The sequence below is a fragment of the Pelophylax lessonae genome (assembly GCF_965119305.1).
Source record: "Pelophylax lessonae genome assembly, chromosome: 2".
Lineage (NCBI taxonomy): Eukaryota > Metazoa > Chordata > Amphibia > Anura > Ranidae > Pelophylax > Pelophylax lessonae.
Genome location: NC_138769.1, coordinates 719,672,697 through 719,694,809, shown reverse-complemented (window position 1 = coordinate 719,694,809; position 22,113 = coordinate 719,672,697). Strand labels below are relative to the sequence as shown.

At 45.5% G+C, this 22,113-nt stretch overlaps 1 protein-coding gene across 1 annotated transcript in view; it reads left to right on the top strand.

The window, feature by feature from the left end:
• The window catches only part of P4HA3 (prolyl 4-hydroxylase subunit alpha 3), a 140,715-nt gene that overhangs the window by 28,613 nt on the left and 89,989 nt on the right, over positions 1 to 22,113 (top strand). The window lies entirely within an intron of this gene.

Here is a 22,113-nt window from a genome sequence, read left to right as displayed (position 1 = left end):
GATTGAGTTAATCTAAGGCAGCCTTTCTCAACCTTTTCAACACAGAGGAACCCTTGAAATAAATTTCTGGTCTCGGGGAACCCCTGATAAAAATCCACAACTCATGATACATTAGTGGGACAGTCAGTGGGAAGAATGCTCCTTACTCTTGTCATCATTGGGAAGAATTACCCCCTTACAGATAGATAGAAGGAACAATGGTGTCAGTGGGAACTTATCTGAGAAGCAGAAATTGCCCATTGCTCAAGGAACCCCCAGCAACCTCAGGAGGAACCTTAGGGTTCCACGGAACCCTGGTTGAGAAACCCTGCTCTAAGGGGTCAAGTGAAATGGCTGGTCGATGAACCGCTTGCCGACTGCTCACAGTATATTTACTGCGGCAGTCAGCCCCTCACAGGCAGAGCGACGTAGGTATACGTCGCTAGCCTGTGAGGCTCTGGGGAGCGCGCGCGCGGTCACGGACCCCCCCCCCCGCGCGCGTGTGACCGGCAGACCCGATGTCACTCGCGATCGTCGGTGCAGAGGGAGAAAGGCAGGCGGCTAGTGTAAACAAGCCGCCTGTCATTCTCCCCTGTGTAGAAACAATGATCATACGGTTCTACTATGTAGGACCGTTGATCATTGTTCCTACAGCTCAAGCCACAGCCAATCACAGTTAGAATCACGCCCCTAGGGACACACATAACCCCTCCCTCTCAAATAAAGTTAACCCCTTCACTGCCAATGTAATTTTACAGTAACAGTGCATATGTATAGCACTGATTACTGTAGTAATGTCACTGGTAACCCCAAAAGTGTCAAAAATGTCAGTCAAGGGTCCGATCTGTCCGCCCTAATGTCGCATTCCCGCAAAAAAAAAATCGCAGATCGCCGCCATTACTCGTTAAAAAAAAAACAACAAAAATGACAAAAATCTTTCCCTTTGTTAGTAAACGCGATAACTTTTGCGCAAACCAATCAAAATATGCTTTTTGCGATTTTTTTTACCAAACATATGTAGCATAAAACAAATTGGCCGAAAATGTTAAAAAATTTAGATTTTTACATTTTTTTGAGGGGGAATTTCATATAAAAAAATTTGAAAAATATTGTTATTTTTGCAAAATTGACGCTCTTTTTTTTGTTTATAGCGCATGATCAAAAAATTCGCACAGGTGATCAAATACCACCAAAAGAAAGCTCTGTTTGTGGGAAAAAAAGGACGTCAAATTTGTTTAGGTACAGCGTCGCACGACCGCGCAATTGTCCGTTAAAGTCACGCAGTGCCGAATCGCAAAATACCCCTTGGTCAGGAAGGGGGTAAAATCTTCCGGGGCTTAAGTGGTTAAGAGACAGCATCGATTAGAAGCTCCCGTGAGCTTAAACCTACTCTCCAACCAAAATAGAAAAAGCCACCCTTGATTTCCATGTAGGGAACGTGGCCCGCGGCTCATTAGTTTAGGTTTTAGTCCAGGCATTGTGGTTTAGCAACTGACCCACCCCACTTTTTTTATTTGTGGTAATCCTGTGAGTTTCAACCCAGCTCCACACCCCTCTGCAGGCTCTTTATTTCCTCTCACCAGTGTTCATTTTGAGGTCAAATTTCGAATTAGTTTTCGTCATAGTTTTTTGACTAAAAGACCATTTTAGTTTTAGGCTCCATGTACACGGGACGTTGTTAAAAGTCCCTTTGAATGCTGGATTTTTAGGACGTTTGAAACGTCTGTTCGGTCGCGTTTGCACCCGCGTTTAGCGGGCGTTTGCGTTTAGAAGCGTTCCTAGAGGTTAAAAAAATGATTCCCCTTTAAAATGGAAAAACGCGAACGCTAAACGCGGGTCATCGCGTTCGGTCGTGTTTTTGCGTTTGAAACGCCGGGAAACACACGTTCGAACGCAAATAATTGCGTTCTAAAAAAAGTCCCTGAACGCAACTGCCTGCAAATGACTGTAAACGACCATGTGTACATGGACAGATAAGATAAAATGTAGATGGGTTCAGGGGCTTCTAAAAAAAACGCCCAACTGCTCCTAAACGGCCATTTCCAGCGTCCCGTGTACATGAAGCCTAAGTGGTATTTTATTCATCTGAATTGTTTTAGCTTTAGTCTAATTTTAGTCGACTAAAATCGTGTTATTTTCATCAACAAAAATATTTTCACAGAGGAAATTAACACTGAACGTTTGATTAAAAAAATTCAACTAAACCTGTCTTGAAACTTTCCAATGTTTTCTAGTAGAGCGAGGAGGGTTTAGCCCATGGGTGTCCAACCTTTTGGCTTCTCTGGGCCACATTGAGTGTAGAGAAATTTTCTCGGGCCGCATATAAAATATATAAAATAGTTAAGGTATGTAATAAGATGCCGCTGCGCCCTTCCCGCGCCGCTGCGCCCCCCCCCCCCCCCGCACTAATTTAACACAACTAGAGGATGATCAAATGAAATGAAATCAGTATACAGAGGTTTACTTCTTCTGAGAGATAATAAAGGAACACTCTAACCACCATGACCACTTCAGTGATTTGAAGTTCATGATGGTAGGAGTCAGAAACAGTGCACATGCTCGCCCCCCCCCCCCCCCCCTCCTCCGAGGCAGCCTCTGCCTACCGTTAGTTGGAAGCCACTGTGGCCGTGCCCTCGACCCAACTTCCTTCCTCCCCAGCAAAAAAAAAAATTGTCAGGGGTCAGTGGGACGCATTGCCTGCAGCTCTGGGCCACATGCGGCCCTCGGGCCGCAGGTTGGACATGCCTGGTTTAAAACTTCTAACAGGTTTTAATTGGAGTCTCTGTCCTCACTTCCTGTCCAGGGGACAGGTGACAGGAGAGCAGGTGAGGGTTAATCTCCCCACTTCCTGTCTGTATGAAAGATGTCAAACAGAACAGGAAGTGAGAGGAAATTCCCCCAAAAGAAACACAGAAATCTATAAAAACACACCCTAGTAGGGCAAGGAAGGTTTAGAACCTCTGTGAAGTTTATTGATGTTTGTGTCCCCATGAAGTACAGCGCATCCGGAAAGTATTTACAGCGCTTCACTTTTTCCTCATTTTGTTATGTTACATTGCACAATAGATTAAATTCATTATTTTCCTCAAAATTCTACAAACAATACCCCATAATAATAACAACGTGAAAGACGTTTGTGTGCAAATTTATAAAAAAATAGTAAGCAAAAAAATCCCATGTACATAAGTATTCACAGCCTTTGCCATGACCCTCAAAATTTAGCTCAGGTGCATCCTGTTTCCACTGATCATCTTTGAAATGTTTCTACTACTTGATTGGAGTACACTTGTGGTAAATTCAGTTGATTGTATGTGATTTGGGAAGGCACACACCTGTCTATATAAGGTCCCAAAGCTAGCAGTGCATGTCAGAGAACAAACCAAGCCATGAAGTCCAAGGAATTGTCTGTAGACCTTGGAGACAGGATTGTATGGAGGCACAGATTTGGAGAAGGGTGCAGAAAAATGTCTGCAGCATTGAAGGTCCCAATGTGCACAGTGGCCCCAATCACCCTTGAATATAAGAAGTTTGGAACCACCAGGATTCTTCCTACAGCGGGCCGTCCGGTCAAACTGGGTGATCAGGGAGAAGGGTCTTAGTCAGGGAGGTGACCAAGAACCTGATGGTTGTTCTTCACTTTCAGAAGAACAACCATCTCTGCAGCACTCCACCAATCAGGCCTGTATGGTAGAGTGGCCAGATGGAAGCCACTCCTCAGTAAAAGGCACATGACAGCCCGTCAGGAGTTTGCCAAAAGGCACCTGAAGGACTCTCAGACCATGAGAAACAAAATTCTATGGTCTGATGAAACAAAGATTGAACTCTTTGACCTGAATGGCAAGCGTCATGTCTGGAGGAAACCAGGCACCGCTCATCACCTGGTCAATACCATCCCTACAGTGAAGCATGGTGGTGACAGCATCATGCTGTGGGGATGTTTTTCAATGACGGAAACTAGGAGACTAGTCAGGATCGAGGGAAAGATGAATGCAGCAATGTACAGAGACATCCTTCATGAAAACCTGCTCCAAAGTGCTGTGGACCTCAGACTGGGGTGAAGGTTTTTCTTCTAACAAGACAACGACCCTAAGCACACAGCCAAGATAACAAAGGAGTGGCTACGGGACAACTCTGTGAATGTCCTTGAGTGGCCCAGCCAGAGCCCAGACTTGAACCCGATTGAACATTTCTGGGGAGATCTGAAAATGGCTGTGCACCGATGCTCCCCATCCAACCTGATGGAGCTCGAGAGGTCCTGCAAAAAAGAATGGGAGAAACTGCCCAAAAATAGGTGTGCCAAGCTTGTAACATCATACTCAAAAAGACTTGAAGCTGTAATTGGTGCCGAACATGGTTCAACAAAGTATTGAGCAAAAGCTGTGAATATTTATGTACATGGGATTTTTTTAATTTTTTTATTTTTACTAAATGTGCAAAGATTTTAATCAAATTTCTTTCACATTGACATCATGGGGTGTTTGTAAAATTTTGAGGACAATAATGAATTTAATCCATTTTGGAATAAGGCTGCAACATAACAAAATGTGGAAAAAGTGAAGCACTGAATACTTTCCGGATGAACTGTAGATTTTTTTCCCAACTTGTAGAAGACACAATAGGAAGTAGGAGAAAATCAATTCAACACGGATACAAATTTTCTTTCAGACAGCTGTCATGTGTTCCCATTGAAAGATATCCTTTCTGATCCTGATCTGGCAATAACTGTAAAATTTTAAACTTCCTGACTTTTTTGTCCCACTGACAGTCCTCTCCAGAACAACAGAGGTTGAATCTATCCAGTTGGGACATATACATCAATTAAAACACAAGATGTTTTTTTTTTTTTCTTCCATGCTCATTCTCAAATACAGAATAAAGTTTGGCTTTGAATATATCTCTGGGAAAGCTTTCAATAGGATTATGTTTACCCATATAAGGCAACCCCATATAAAGCAGAAATTCTGCCTTCAGTCAGAGAGAGAGCTTCAGATAGCTATTTGCGTAATTTCTTTAACCTCTTGCCGACCGCCGCACGAATATTTACGGCGGCGGTCAGCCCCTCCTGGGCAAAGTGACCTATATATACGTCACTCGCCCACAAGCCAATAGGAGGCGAGTGCACGCCGCCGGAGGCGCGCTCCCGCGCCCGCTCATTCTCGGACACTCCAGCGCGAGTGACCGGCGGCTCGGATGTCCGCCGGTCACTCGCGATCGTCCGCTGCAGAGGGAGAAAGGCAGGCGGCTGATGTAAACAAAGCCGCCTGTCATTCTCCCTGGTGTAACTGCAGAGATCATACGATCCTGCTATTTAGGATCCTATGTCTCTGTGGTTACATGAAAAGCCACGCCCCTTTACAGTTAGAATCACGCCCCTAGGGAAACATTTAACCCCTGCCTCTCCAATAAAGTTAACCCCTTCTCTGCCAGTGTCATTTTTACAGTAACAGTGCATATGTATAGCACTGATTACTGTAGTAATGTCACTGGTACCCCCAAATGTGTCAAAAATGTCAGTCAAGGGTCCGATCTGTCCGCCGCAATGTCGCAGTCCCGCACAAAAAAAATCACAGATTGCCACCATTACTCGTTAAAAAAAAAAAAACCCAAAAATGACAGAAATCTTTCCCTTAGTTAGTAAACACAATAACTTTTGCGCAAACCAATCAAAATACACTTATTGTGATTGTTTTTACCAAACATATGTAGCAGAAAACATATTGGCCAAAAATGTTCAAAAATTTTGATTTTTACAATTTTTTGGGGGAATTTCATATAAAAAAAAATGTGGAAAATATTGTTATTTTTTCAAAATTTACGCTCTTTTTTTGTTTATAGCGCAAAAAGTAAAAATTGCACAGGTGATCAAATACCACCAAAAGAAAGCTCTGTTTGTGGGAAAAAAAGGATGTCAATTTAATTTGGGTATATGGAGATATTCCCTCTCTGCACACTCCAGGCTGACCAGAAAGCATGGAATAGCAGAGAGATATATTCAAAAGTCACCATATCACCTTGTCACAGAATTTCAAACTTATTCACTATCACTAAATGGGTCTATAACCCAAACACATGACAGTGTGTTATAATTTTTTCTTTGTTCTTATTTAATAAATTGTTACTTTTACAAAACATTGTTTTATTAGCCCATAAAATCCCACCCACTTTGGCTTGAGGCACCAAACCATTTCTAAATTCTGTATTACCTACCACCATCAGTGTTCAGTGGGCAGGAAAGGCGTGATTGTTCCAAAGTACAATGTTTGCAGAGAGGAGCACCTTTCGTACTACCTACCACCATCAGTATTCAGTGGGAAAAGAAGGCTTGATGGTTCCAAAGTACAATGCTTGGAGAGAGGAGCACCTTTCGTACTACCTACCTTCATCAGTATTCAGTGGGTAAAGAAGGCATGATGGTTCCAAAGTACAATGCTTGGAGAGAGGGGCACATTCCGCATCACGCTGGATAGTTCCAAATTACAATGCCTGGGGAGATGGGGAGAGGGGCACCTTCTGTACTACCATACCAGCATTAGTCTTCTGTGGTAAAGGAAGGCAGAATGGTATCAAAGTAAAATGCTTGGCGAGCGATGGCTCCCAGAATACTGGGCGCAAAGAACCCTTTGCCCACAGTCTTGCAAAAGAGACAGTGATTGGAGAAAGGGGCACATTCTGTTTTACTGTAACATTATCAGCCCTCTGTGGGAAAAGAAGGCTGGATGGTTTCAAAGTACAATGCTTGGAGAGAGGAGCACATTCCATATTACCATACCAGCATTAGTCTTCTGTGGACAAGGAAGGCTGGATAGTTCCAGATTACAATGCCTGGGGAGATGGGGAGAGGGGCACCTTCCGTACTACCATACCAGCATTAGTCTTCTGTGGTAAAGGAAGGCAGAATGGTATCAAAGTAAAATGCTTGGCGAGCGATGGCTCCCAGAATACTAGGCGCAAAGAACTCTTTGCCCACAGTCATGCAAAAGAGACGGTGATTGGAGAAAGGGGCACATTCTGTTTTATTGTAACATTATCAGCCCTCTGTGGGAAAAGAAGGCTGGATGGTTTCAAAGTACAATGCTTGGAGAGAGGGGCACATTTCTTACTGTTGAGCCGCCATCAGTCTTCTACGGGTGAGGAAGGCTGGATGTGGTTCCAAATTAAAATACTTGGATAGAGAGGCACATTCCATACTGCCGTGCCACCATCAGTGTTCTATGGGCAAGGATGGCTGGATAGTACCAAAGTACAATGCTGGAAAAGAGGGGCACATTTTGTACTTCTGTACCACCATCAATCTTCTTTGGGCATGAAGAGCTCCAAGAGTTCCAAAGTACAATGCTGGGAAAGAGGGGCACATTTTGTACTTCTGTACCACCATCAATCTTCTTTGGGCATGAAGAGCTCCAAGAGTTCCAAAGTACAATGCTGGGAAAGAGGGGCACACTTTGTACTTCTGTACCACCATCAATCTTCTTTGGGCACAAAGAGCTCCAAGAGTTCCAAAGTACAATGCTGGGAAAGAGGGGCACATTTTGTACTTCTGTACCACCATCAATCTTCTTTGGGCATGAAGAGCTCCAAGAGTTCCAAAGTACAATGCTTGGTGAGAGGGGTACATAATGTACTACCATACCTTGGAAAGCACTGGCTCCCACACTGCTAGGAACTAAAAATACTTTGCCTGCCCTCCTGCAAAGGAGACAGTGGAAAAACAAGCAGGTATGCAGCGTTCTATGCATACCTGATAACCAGCACCAGGACCCTGTGGCTAGAACACTGGGATGGAAGGTGGATGATGATAATGGAGAGGAGAAGTCTGTCACCGGAGGCACAGAATGCTCTAACTCCCCTATTGCACACCATGCTAGCACAACCCAGCCCAAACCCACCATTGCAGAGTTCAAACAGGCAGCAATCAACAGAAATTCCTCCATCAATAAACTTTGTACACAGGTTAGGGTTTTAAAGAAGATATAAATTTACTTACACATGATGTGCAGAAAATAAAAGAATGTGCTTCTGCCCTGGAGGGAAGGGTGAAAAATGAAAATGATAATGCCGCACACCGTGGCCCTGTTATGTTCCAAGTCAAGACTAATATACACAGTATGAAAAAGGGAGATGCGAGAAATAGACTTTGACTTCATACTCTTAGATTTATTGTTATCCCCGAGCATGTGGAAGACACACATCAATTCATAGAGAGTTAGTTATGCAATACGTTTGGCACTGAAGATTTTTCTGCACAGTTTGTTGTAAAGATAGCTGATGGAGTGCCAAGTCATCTGCTCTCACGGGGAAACTGTCCCAGACCTTTCTTAATTAAACGACTACATTTTAATTAAAGAGGTTGTAAACCTCCAAAAAAAAATAAAAAATAAAAACCTGAAAGGCAAAGACATAATGAGCTAGTATGCATTGCATGCTAGCTTATTATGAAATACTTGTCTTAGAACCAAGCCCCCGCAGCGCCGCCTGCTCCTTGCTGACATGGCCAACATGTTCACCCGTCTTCCTTCTGGGTTCGCCTCCTCCAGCCATCTCCAGCGGCAATGACATCACTCCCGCGTGAATCGCCACTCACGGCACAGGGCCCTGAAGGAACGGCACGGGCGACCATTTCTTCAGAGCGCATGCACCATTGATGTCACTGGCTGCATGCAAAGTAATTATCTTCTATATGGTGAATGTTTAGGAGATATTTGCAGTACCTATAGATAAGCTATATCAAAGGCTTTCCTATAGGTACAAGTTACAGAGGAAGCTTTACTTCCTCTTTAACAATAACATCCTGCAACCAACTACAGAGCACTTAAAGCGGAGTTCCGGGCACAAAATCAACCTTTTTTTTTTGTGCCCATCCGCTTGGTCTCCTTCACCTGAAAAGGAATTGGATAGTTAGGTATAATTTTTTTTTTTACTCACCTTGTAATTATAGATCGAATATACTCACATATTCTCCACTTCCTCCCTCTGCGCTGCGGCTCCGCCGTCACTTCCTGGCTTGCAATGATTCCTGGGAGCTGAACGTCATCGCTCCCAGGAATCAATGCGATGGCACCGGCCCCGCTCGTCACTTCCGGGGCGACGCCGCATTCTCTGCTAAGCAGCTTCTGGGCATGCCCAGAAGCTGTGGAGGAATGCGGCGCCGCACCGGAAGTGATGAGAGGGGCCGGTGCAGGCGCATTCTGGGAGAAGAAGACACGGAAGAGGACGCTGAAGAGGATCGCGCCGGCTTCAGCTGCCCACAACAGAGATGGCAACACTGGAGAAGAAATTTTATAAGTGAGTATTTCTTCTTGCAGGTAAGTGCGAACCGGGACAGATCAGAGGCTAGCCATTGTGGAATGTACTAGCCCTGACTGTCCCGGTGGTATGTTTATTGAAAAAAAGTTTTCGTGCCTGAACTCCGCTTTAACTGGTAACAGCTTAAAAGTTTCCACCTTTTCCTCCAAGGTACAAAAACAGAGAGCCATGTTCCTGGGTGGTAATCACAGTCTTAGGACTTTACATGTACCTTATTCCCTGCTGTACCTCTCTAAACAATGCTTGGAGAGAGGGGCCCATCTCCTACTATTGTACTAGATGGGCCTTTTATGGGCAAAGAAGACTGGACAGTTCCATAGTACACTGCTCAAAATAATTAAAGGAACACTTTGAAAACACATCAGATCTCAATGGGAATAATCTCATGCTGGATATAAATACTGGTATGGACGGGCAATGTGTTAGGAATGAAAGCATGCCACATTGTGTAATGGAAATGAAAATTATCAACCTACAGAGGGCTGAATTCAAAGACACCCCGGAAATCAAAGTGAAAAAAATGATGCAGCAGGCTAGTCCATTTGGTGAAATTTCATAGCAGTAGCTCAAAACGGTACTCAGTAGTTTGTCAGGCATGTATACAAGCACGTGGGGGCCATACAATGTCTTGGCAAGCTCCTAATGAGACAACGGATGGTGTCCTGGGGTATTTCCTCCCAGATCTGGACCAGGGCATCACTGAGCTCCTGAACAGACTGAGGTGAAACCTGGCGGTGACTGATGGACCAAAACATAATGTCCCAGAGGTGTTCTATCGGATTTTGATCAGGCGAGCGTGGGGCCATTCATGGTATCAATTCCTTCATCCTCCAGGAACTGGGTGCATACTCTCGCCACATGATGCCGGGCATTGTCATGCAGCAGGAGGAATGCAGGACCCACTGCACCAGCGTAGTTTATTACAATGGGTTCAAGGATTTCATCCTGATATCTAATGGTATTCAGGGTGCCATTTCCTCCCCGTAAAGGTCTGTGCGTCCATCCGTGGATATGCCTCCCCAGACCATCACTGACCCACCACCAAACTGGTCATGCTGAATGAGGTTACCGGCAGCATACCATTCTCCATGGCTTTTCCAGACCCTTTCACGTCTGTCACATGTGCTCAGGGGGAACATCTGTGAAAAGCACAAGGTGCCAGTGGTGGATCTGCCAATTTTAGTGTTCAATGGCAAATGCCAATTGAGCTTCATGGTGCCGGGCAGTGCACAGAAGGCCCACTAGAGGATGTCAGGCCCTCAGGCCACCCTCATGAAGTCTGTTTCTGATTGTTTGGTGAGAGACATTCACACCAGTGACCTGCTGGAGGTCATTTTGTAGGGCTCTGGTACTGCTCATCCTGTTCCTCCTTGCACAAAGGAGCAGATACCGGTCCTGCTGATGGGTTAAGGACCTTCTACAGCCCTCTCCAGGTCTCTGAGTACCTGCCTGTCTGAAAACCTTCTGGCAATGGCACATATTGATGGTCCATCCTGGAAGAGTTGGACTGCCTGTGCAACATCTATAGGGTCCAGGTATCGCCTCATGCTACCAGTAGTGACACTGACCCTAGCCAAATGCAAAACTAGTGAAAAACAGTCAGAAGAGATGAGTAGGGAAAAAAATGTCAGTGGCCTCCACCTTTTAAAACATTCCTGTTTTGGAGGTCATCTCATTGGTCCCTATCTAGTGCACCTGTTGTTAATTTCATTAACACCAAAGAAGTTGAAACTGATTAACAACCCTCTCTGCTACTTAACTGAACAGATCAATACCCCAGGAGTTTACTTGAATTGATGCTATACTCTGAATAAAAAGTGTACCTTTATTGCTTTTGAGCAGTGTATAATATTGGGCGAACGGGGCACATCCCATACTACTTTACAACCATCAATCTTCTGTGGGCAAGGAAGGCTGGACAGTTCATATTCCAATACTGGGATAGTGGGGCACATTATGTACATCCGTGCCACTATCAATCCTCGGTGGGCAAGGAAGGCTGGATGGTTCAAAATTACAGTTATGGGAGAGTGGAGAAATCCTGTACAACTGTACCACCATCAATCTTCTGCTGACAAGGAAGGCTGAACAGTTCATAGTACAATACTGGGATAGTGGGTCACATCCTGTACAACCGTGCAACCATTCATCCTCTGTGGGCCAGGAGAATGGGGGAAATCCCATTCACCTGTACCACCATCAATCTTCTGTGGGCAAGGAAGGCTGGACCATTCCACAGTATAATACTGGGAGAGTAGGACACGACTCGTACAATCGTGCCACAGTCAATCCTCTGTGGGCAAGGAAGGCTGGACCATTCCACAGTATAATACTGGGAGAGTAGGACACAACCCGTACAACCGTGCCACAGTCAATCCTCTGTGGGCAAGGAAGGCTGGACCATTCCACAGTATAATACTGGGAGAGTAGGACACAACTCGTACAACCGTGCCACAGTCAATCCTCTGTGGGCAAGGAAGGCTGGACCATTCCACAGTACAATACTGGGAGAGTAGGACACAACTCGTACAATCGTGCCACAGCCAATCCTCTGTGGGCAAGGAAGGCTGGACCATTCCACAGTATAATACTGGGAGAGTAGGACACAACTCGTACAACCGTGCCGCAATCAATCTTCTGTGGGCAAGGGAGACTGGACCATTCCACAGTAAAATACTGGGAGAGTAGGACACAACTCGTACAATCGTGCCACAGCCAATCCTCTGTGGGCAAGGAAGGCTGGACCATTCCACAGTATAATACTGGGAGAGTAGGACACAACCCGTACAACCGTGCCACAATCAATCCTCTGTGGGCAAGGAAGGCTGGACCATTCCACAGTATAATACTGGGAGAATAGGACACAACTCGTACAATCGTGTCACAGCCTATCCTCTGTGGGCAAGGAAGGCTGGACCATTCCACAGTATAATACTGGGAGAGTAGGACACAACTCGTACAATCGTGCCACAGTTAATCCTCTGTGGGCAAGGAAGGCTGGACCATTCCACAGTATAATACTGGGAGAGTAGGACACAACTCTTACAACCGTGCCGCAATCAATCTTCTGTGGGCAAGGAAGACTGGACCATTCCACAGTATAATACTGGGAGAGTAGGACACAACTCGTACAATCGTGCCACAGCCAATCCTCTGTGGGCAAGGAAGGCTGGACCATTCCACAGTATAATACTGGGAGAGTAGGACACAACTCATACAACCGTGCCGCAATCAATCTTCTGTGGGCAAGGAAGACTGGACCATTCCACAGTATAATACTGGGAGAGTAGGACACAACTCGTACAATCGTGCCACAGTCAATCCTCTGTGGGCAAGGAAGGCTTGACCATTCTATAGTATAATACTGGGAGAGTGGGACACAACTCGTACAACCGTGCCACAATAAATCCTCTGTGGGCAAGGAAGGCTGGACCATTCCACAGTACAATACTGGGAGAGTAGGACACAACTCGTACAATCGTGCCACAGCCAATCCTCTGTGGGCAAGGAAGGCTGGACCATTCCACAGTATAATACTGGGAGAGTAGGACACAACTCGTACAACGGTGCCACAGTCAATCCTCTGTGGGCAAGGAAGGCTGGACCATTCCACAGTACAATACTGGGAGAGTAGGACACAACTCGTACAATCGTGCCACAGTCAATCCTCTGTGGGCAAGGAAGGCTGGACCATTTCACAGTATAATACTGGGAGAGTAGGACACAACTCGTACAACCGTGCCGCAATCAATCTTCTGTGGGCAAGGGAGACTGGACCATTCCACAGTATAATACTGGGAGAGTAGGACACAACTCGTACAATCGTGCCACAGCCAATCCTCTGTGGGCAAGGAAGGCTGGACCATTCCACAGTATAATACTGGGAGAGTAGGACACAACCCGTACAACCGTGCCACAATCAATCCTCTGTGGGCAAGGAAGGCTGGACCATTCCACAGTATAATACTGGGAGAGTAGGACACAACTCGTACAATCGTGCCACAGCCAATCCTCTGTGGGCAAGGAAGGCTGGACCATTCCACAGTATAATACTGGGAGAGTAGGACACAACTCGTACAATCGTGCCACAGCCAATCCTCTGTGGGCAAGGAAGGCTGGACCATTCCACAGTATAATACTGGGAGAGTAGGACACAACTCATACAACCGTGCCGCAATCAATCTTCTGTGGGCAAGGAAGACTGGACCATTCCACAGTATAATACTGGGAGAGTAGGACACAACTCGTACAATCGTGCCACAGTCAATACTCTGTGGGCAAGGAAGGCTTGACCATTCTATAGTATAATACTGGGAGAGTAGGACACAACTCGTACAACCGTGCCACAATAAATCCTCTGTGGGCAAGGAAGGCTTGACCATTCTATAGTATAATACTGGAAGAGAGGGACACATCTCATACAACTGTGCCACCATCAATCTTATGTGGGCAAGGAAGACTGGATGGTTCCAAAGTACAATGCTGGAAGAGAGGGAAACATTTTGTACTACTGTACCACAGTCAATTTTCTGTGGACAAGGAAGGCTGGCCAATTCCATACTACAATGCTGGAAGAGTGGGGCACATGCCAGCACAAAATCACAGGGCTTCAGAGACTGAATGGGTGACAACCGCAAATTCAACTGTCAAACTGTAGTCAAGTTTTTACTGCAGGTAGATTTCGGGATGAGGGGGGCAGGAATCACCTTAGGAATGCAGGTTTTTGGGGTATTGACAGATCACAAATATATAGTTTTAGCAAATTATAATTTGACCCAGATGATCCCTAATGTCATTTATTTTCTAAGTGTTGTAAAAAAGCTAGGTTATGGGGACTGGCATACATTTGTGAAAACCCTCAGGAGAATCAATATTATTTTTTTAAGATTCTTTTTTTTTTTAAATTTTGTGCAAATAGTTTTGGTTTTGCCTGAAGTTCAGTGCTGTAACCCAGTCAATTATGTGTCTGTGTGAGAGGAAGACCCGGAATGTACCCATGAATTATCCAATAAAGGTAATGACAGGTTATTTTGTGTCCAGTTGTCAAAAATAATTTGTGGTCGCACTGAGGGTGGTGTCATCTGTCTGCGCTGATGGGGGGGGTCTCTGTTATCTCTCTGATTTGTAGGTTTTAATGACCGCCTGGGGAAACAGCAGGAACAGGTCGTAACTCAATATCAGCTCTGACCTGAAGGAACGTTTAGACATTCCACCCAACTCGTACTCTTAACCACTTAAGCCCCGGAAGATTTTACCCCCTTCCTGACCAGGGGGTATTTTGCGATTCGGCACTGCGTGAATTTAACGGAGTCGGACAATTGCGCGGTTGTGCAACACTGTACCTAAACAAATTTGACGTCCTTTTTTCCCACAAACAGAGCTTTCTTTTGGTGGTATTTGATTACCTGTGCGATTTTTTGATCATGCGCTATAAACAAAAAAAGAGCGACAATTTTGCAAAAACAACAATATTTTTCACATTTTTTATATGCAATCCCCCCAAAAAAATATATAAAAATCAAAATTTTTTAACATTTTAAACCAATTTTTTTTTTTACCATATGTTTGGTAAAATAAATCGCAAAAAGCGTATTTTCATTGGTTTGCGCAAAAGTTATTGCGTTTACTAACAAAGGGAAAGATTTTTGTCATTTTTGTTGTTTTTTTTTTTAACGCGTAATGGCGGCGATCTGCAATTTTTTTTGCGGGACTGCGACATTGGGGCGGACAGATCGGACCCTTGACTGACATTTTTGACACTTTTTGGGTTACCAGTGACATTTCTACAGTAATCAGTGCTATACATATGCACTGTTACTGTATAAATGACACTGGCAGTGAAGGGGTTAACTTTTTTTGGAGAGGGAGGGGTTAAGTGTGTCCCTAGGGGCGTGATTCTAACTGTGATTGGCTGTGGCTTGATGTGTAAAAACAGTGATTAACGGTTCTACATAGTAGAACCGTATGATCACCATTTTTACACAGGGGAGAATGACAGGCGGCTTTGTTTACATTAGCCGCCTGTCTTTCTCCCGCTGTACAGGACGATCGCGAGTGCCCGAATAGGCCATATCTGGCAACCCTAAGCTTGCCATATACAATAGGAAACTTTTGTTTGAAATTTTTGGTTTTAAGAACATTCATTCAACTTTCCTAATTGTTGGGGGGGGGGGGGGGGTCAAAGAAGTAAGATGGAATTTTTTTCTTGACCAAACAAGTTTCCAACAGTGTATGTGGCTTTTGTTCGGGGGAAAGTCTATTTATTTCAAAATAAATTGTTAAGAGCATTTCAAATTTTGAAGTGCTTTCAAACATTCACCAATGTATCAAATGCTCTGATGAATTTTTATATGAATGTTCGTACGAACACGTTTGAAAATGTGATTGTGTATGAGTTTAAAGATTGACATAATTCAGACCAAAACCACTTTATTCCATAAACACAAGCATACTGCTACTGTACAATGCATATGGATGAATAGACCTTCTGATCAGATCTTCTTAGGAATAATAAAAAACGCTCTTTGTATGGATAGGTCTATTCTAGGTTTACTGCCCTGTAATCATTCCAAGCACCTGTCAAAGCATGTCATAGTATATTATAGTACAGTATATTATTGTATAGTATATTCATTTATAGTTAAGTATAAATTGCCTTGAAAAAGTATTCATACCCCTTGAAATTGACCACATTTTGTCATGGTACAACCAAAAAACGTATTTTATTGGGATTTTATGTGATAGACCGACACAAAGTGGCACATAATTGTGAAGTGGAATAAATATGTGAAAAGTGTGGCGTGCATTTATATTCACCATCCCCATAACATGATCCTGCCACCACCATGTTTCACGGTGGGGATGGTGTGTTCAGGGTGATGTCCAGTGTTAGTTTTCCGCCACACATAGCATTTTTCTTTTAGGTCAAAAAGTTCAGTTTTGGTCTCCTCTGACCAGAGCACCTTCTTCCACATGTTTGCTGTGTCCCCCACACACTCTTCTATAAAGGACAGATTTGTGTAGCGCACGACTAATAGTTTTCATGTGGACAGATTCTCGCACCTACGCTGTGGATCTCTGCAGCTCCTCCACAGTTACCATGGGTCTCTTGGCTGCTTCTCTGATTAACGGTCTCCTTGCCCGGTCTGTCAGTTTAGGTGGACGGCCATGTCTTGGTAGGTTTCCAGTTGTGCCATACTCTTTCAATTTTCGGGTGAGGGATTGAACAGTTCATTGTTCAAGACATTGTACACAGGTAAAGTGCTATGCTAAGTTAGCATAGCACTTTACCTGATGTACAATGTAATTGGCCTGGCCTGCACTGTCTTATATTGTGTACACTCACTGCTAAGCAGGCTGCTGGCCTGGCACTATATATTTATTAATAGTAAATGGCACATAGCAGCCTGGTATAAGATGGTATAAAACTCAGTAAAATTATTAAAACAGAAAGTTAATATTCTGAAGAGGAGTAATTGTCCTATGAAAAGCAATGCCATTTAATATGTAGTAACTCCAACACAGATATATATAATATATATACTGTACACAGGCTGTTAATATTTATAGGCCACAGATACCCTGTGTATGTAGGCCTTAGACATGACCAGCTTGCCGTGCCCCCATCATCAATGCAGTGACCAGCTTGCCGTGCCCCATCATCAATGCAGTGACCAGCTTGCCGTGCCCCCATCATCAATGCAGTGACCAGCTTGCTGTGCCCCCATCATCAATGCAGTGACCAGCTTGCCGTGCCCCCATCATCAATTTAGTGACCAGCTTGCTGTGCCCCCATCATCAATGCAGTGACCAGCTTGCCGTGCCCCATCATCAATGCAGTGACCAGCTTGCCGTGCCCCCATCATCAATGCAGTGACCAGCTTGCCGTGCCCCCATCATCAATGCAGTGACCAGCTTGCCATGCCCCCATCATCTGTTGGTGACCAGCTTGCCGTGCCCCCATCATCAATGCAGTGACCAGCTTGCTGTGCCCCATCATCAATGCAGTGCTAGTGACCAGCTTGCCGTGCCCCCATCATCAATGCAGTGCCAGTGACCAGCTTGCCATGCCCCCATCATCAATGCAGTGCCAGTGACCAGCTTGCCATGCTCCCATCATCAATGCAGTGCCAGTGACCAGCTTGCCGTGTCCTCATCATCAATGCAGTGCCAGTGACCAGCTTGCCGTGCCCCCATCATCAATGCAGTGACCACCAGCTTGCCGTGCCTCCTTCATCAATGCAGTGCCAGTGACCAGCTTGCCGTGCCCCCATCATCAATGCAGTGCCAGTGACCAGCTTGCCGTGTCCCCATCATCAATGCAGTGCCAGTGACCAGCTTGCCGTGCCCCCATCATCAATGCAGTGACCACCAGCTTGCCGTGCCTCCATCATCAATGCAGTGCCAGTGACCAGCTTGCCGTGCCCCCATCATCAATGCAGTGCCAGTGACCAGCTTGCCGTGCCCCCATCATCAATGCAGTGCCAGTGACCAGCTTGCCGTGCCCCCCCATCAATGCAGTGACCACCAGCTTGCTGTGCCTCCATCATCAATGCAGTGCCAGTGACCAGCTTGCCGTGCCCCCATCATCAATGCAGTGCCAGTGACCAGCTTGCCGTGCCCCCATCATCAATGCAGTGCCAGTGACCAGCTTGCCGTGCCCCCCCCATCAATGCAGAGATCAGCGTGCATCCGCCCCCCCCCCCCCCCCCGAGGCATCACTTGAACTTACCTCACTCACGGTGACCTGCATGCTGCTGCTGAGTCGGCCCCGGACTAGTACTCACACTAACAGACGAGACGAACGAGTCCCTCTTCTTCTTCCTCACGCTCCGGCTCTCTCTGGTCTGACGGTGCCGGAGGACGGGAAGGTGATGACGTGTCGCCGGGACGGTGAGTGACTGATGCACGCACCGCCCCCACGCGTCACGTCACCCGGGATGTCCTCCTGTGTGATTGGACCAGGCTGGAGTCTGGACCAATCACAGCCAGGACATCTCTAAAGTGGGGAGTGTCGGGGCGCATTGCTCTGTGCCCCGATGACCCCTAGAAGGCCGCCAATCGGCGCCTCTGCCCGCCGCACGTAGGGTGAAACCCCCCCCCCCCCCCCATAGCCACCAGTAGGTCCGGCGCCCCTAGTGGGCTGAAATTTGAATTTTTTTTTTAATCTTTCTTTTTCTTTGGCCACAGATTGGGGAGGGCAGCGCCCCTGCGCCCCTGCGCCCCCTATAGACCAGCCGCCGCTGTTACAATAGTGTAACAACACCCATTCTCACTGAAATTTGCAGGTTTATTATTGGATAGTCAAAGTTAACATTCCTGCAAGTAGTTCCCCTTTTCTGCAACAAGATGGACTCTGATTCATCTCCAACTAGAGCACTGCACTATGGTTAATGTAGTCCCAGCCAGAAGGAATGCCATTATCAATACAAACAGGAATACTACAAAACCCAGTGTGCATGAATGCAGGAGGGGTAATAGAAATTAAAAATTGCAGGTAAGCACGGGGCAGTTGTGACAGAGTGTGCCAGTGTGTGCAGAAGGGAAAGATCCTGTCTGAGAGAGAGACAGGGGGAAGGTACAGTTAGAGGCTGTGAGATATAAGAAGGACGGTGCCTGATAGTTCCAGGGAATGGTGAAATGCTAAAACAAAAAATGGTGCAAAACACCTATCTCCTGCGCTCTGAAAGGTTATCTTCTAATCACATCCAGCCACACTCATGCAGCTACCGAAGACTTTCTACTTGGCTTTGCTTGGATACTTCGGCCTTGCAGCCCCTTTTCAAGACCACGGTAGTCCGAGACCACTAATATCAAAGAACAAACAGAGGCTCTGAGGAAGAGGTGAAGCCTCAAAACGCTTCAGAGGACGCTATACCTTGGGGTTCTGATGCAGAAGGCACTGTATCCATTTGATATGCTTTTACCAAGACTCTGTTTGTGAGTATTTTTATACCTTTTATCCAATAAAACCTTTATAGAGGATAATGCACTAGGCCGGTGCACCCTTGTTTTTGTTCTTTGATTTTAATGGTGAAAAGCTGCTGTAACTTGCCGAGTCCAGTTCGAGTTGGTACTGCTGTCTGCTGAAGACGGGAATTGTCTTGAGGCCTATTATTGGAGACCCAGGGCTGCTGCTTTCTCTTGTGCCGGTATTGAGCCTAACTAAGTTTGCAGCTGCAATGCTGAGATACCTCTGTCCGAATGCTGCTGAGGTTCACCTGGAGTCATTCTTATCTTGAAGGGGGACCCCGGTTCTTCCCCAAAAGATTCAGTAAATAATATGTGTTGCGCTAAATCAAACAAAGTGCATATGAAAAATATTAAAGATATTCAATCTCAAAATATTGCAACAAAAGTCCATGTGATTAAATACGTGACATGAATATTGAATAAGTCCTTTCGGAAATAACATATATAAAAATCCACGTGTATATAAAGTGCTGTGATCTCTAGATAAAGGACTCCTCCAACACAAAGATGACCAAAACTTCTCAGTGACTGTGAGAAAATCCACCACCAGAAGTGCAAGCCTCTCACCCAGTGGTGTATTTAGGTTTTGTGCTGCCCTAGGCCTGACTAAACTTGTGCACCCCCTGATTTACATATGACCCACCCCTTCTTGTAAAGGCCATGCCCCTTACTTTTTATGATCCCCCCTGTCATCTGTGAACCACAGACCAAAAGTCTATCAGTGCCCATCAGCGTAGCCTCATCAGTTCCCATAAGTTCAGCCTCATCAGTGCCCATCTGTGCAGCCTTATCAGTGCCGCCTCATTACTGACCACATTATGGAGGTGCCAGACTGATTTGCTTCCTGGACTCTTCCCTCTGGCCCAATTTACCCCATAAGACTGGCACTATACTAAAAGTATAGTGCAAGCCGACAGGGACCCTTTTCGTGCAGGACCCGGGAGGAAGCTGTTTTTTTTCGTGCAGGGTGCAGCTTTTTTGCTGCCCCCCTGCAAAGTGCCGCCCTAGGCCTAGGCCTTGTTGGCCTAGGCCAAGATACAGCACTGCTCTCACCTTAATGTCTGACCCAGGTGCCACCCAGGGTCAGACAAAGCAGTCCCCTAACAGGGGTAATCAGTTATCAGCAACAAGGTATGAACAAGAGGGTCCGGGATCAGCACAGCTCATCCATCCATATCACAGGGCCATAGATGAAAAAAAGGGGAACAAAGCAAAGAAATCTAGTGCTCTCTGTATAACTTGATCAGGGAGAAGTTTAATTGAAAATCGGGGTACTCACAAAATGCTGTAGTATACAAGTGCGATACAGCAATGTTTCCATGGAAGGGTGTGACATCCACAGCACGGCTCCGCCCCCCTGTACGCGTTACGTCAGCGCTCAGGGCTGTCGACTTCTTCAGCAAGGGGTGGACTCCAGCGTACATCTGCCAGTATATAAGAGCCTGCTTGACCAATCGGCTATCTCAAATTAAGAAGTGCCCGCCCCCTTCAACAAACAGGAAGAGGAAACTGGAGGGCAAACACTCATAGTCCACCTAAAAATACCGCTGCTTCCGGTGTAACGTTAGAATTCCATACCTCGTTAGATTTCCATACCCTCGTCACTTCCTGTCCGAAACAGCTGAGCAGCGTAACAGTGCGCATGCTCAGAGCCCCGAAAACACCATTGAACAGCTGTGAAGTTGAGGAGTGCGCATGCTCGGAGGGAATGAAATAATCACGGTAGTGTGTGTAATGTCATACTTGCGGCGGTTACATAAAAACAGTTCAGCTGCAACATCAATCATCTCCTCTGCTATCCCTGTCACCTCCCTGATGTCGGCTATTAAATATAAAAGCGGCGGTGGGTGTATGATTTCGAAATGACGGAGACCTCGGCTCCGTGATGTGCTTTTATATTTATTAGCTGAGAGCAGGGAAGTGAGAGGGGAAGAAGCGGAGATGATTTATGTTGCAGAGGAGCTGTTTTAATGTAATCGCGGCAAGTGTAAGTACCGTGAGAAATCCATACCCTCCGTAGGTGCACCGGAAGAGACGAGGGTATGGTTTTCTCACGGGTATGGTTTTTTCACGGAAAACCGGCAGATGGAACTAATTGTTCCTGACTCAGAGGTGGGGACAAGTAATGCAGAGCCCGCTGTCAAACATCACATCCTCCCATGCACAACACAATTACAGCATATTAAAATCCACAAGGGGGCGATTCGGTAGATTTCCACATACTAGCAATAGTAAGTCTTGCAGCTATTAGAATGTGTGCTACTATAGTTCTATAACATATTGGGTATAAATCGAGGTCTATTCCCAAGAGTGCCATCGCAGGTGTCAGTTCTGTCAGGTTACCGGTTATTTCGGCTATAAGTGAAGAAATAGATTTCCAGAAACGTATTAAATTCTTGCAGGCCCAGAGAGTGTGGTGAAGATTTCCTGTTACTTCATTACATCTCCAGCATATCGGGGAGGCAGAAGGAAATATTTTCGATAATCTATATGGTGTCAAGTACCATCTCCCAACCAGTCCAATGTAATCACCAGACTGAATATACAAGCACAGTACGAACGGCTTTTAGCATACAAAAATTCATCTACTAATAAATTTAAAAAGAAATGGCAAATTTGGTTAAACAACCCAAGAGCTTCTCCTTACCTAAAGAAATGTGATATCTAAATCTCCATTATAGTTCAGATCGATTGGTTCCAATGTCCCATCCCTAATAAACCTTAGTACACGGCAACCAATCCGCTTACAGATAGTTCCCATTAGGGGTAGGCGGTTTGGGTGTGCTGTGTTTTATTTAATCATAATAGTTTTTTTTCTCATCTAACTGTTACCTGGTACTCCTGTAATTCTCATAATTT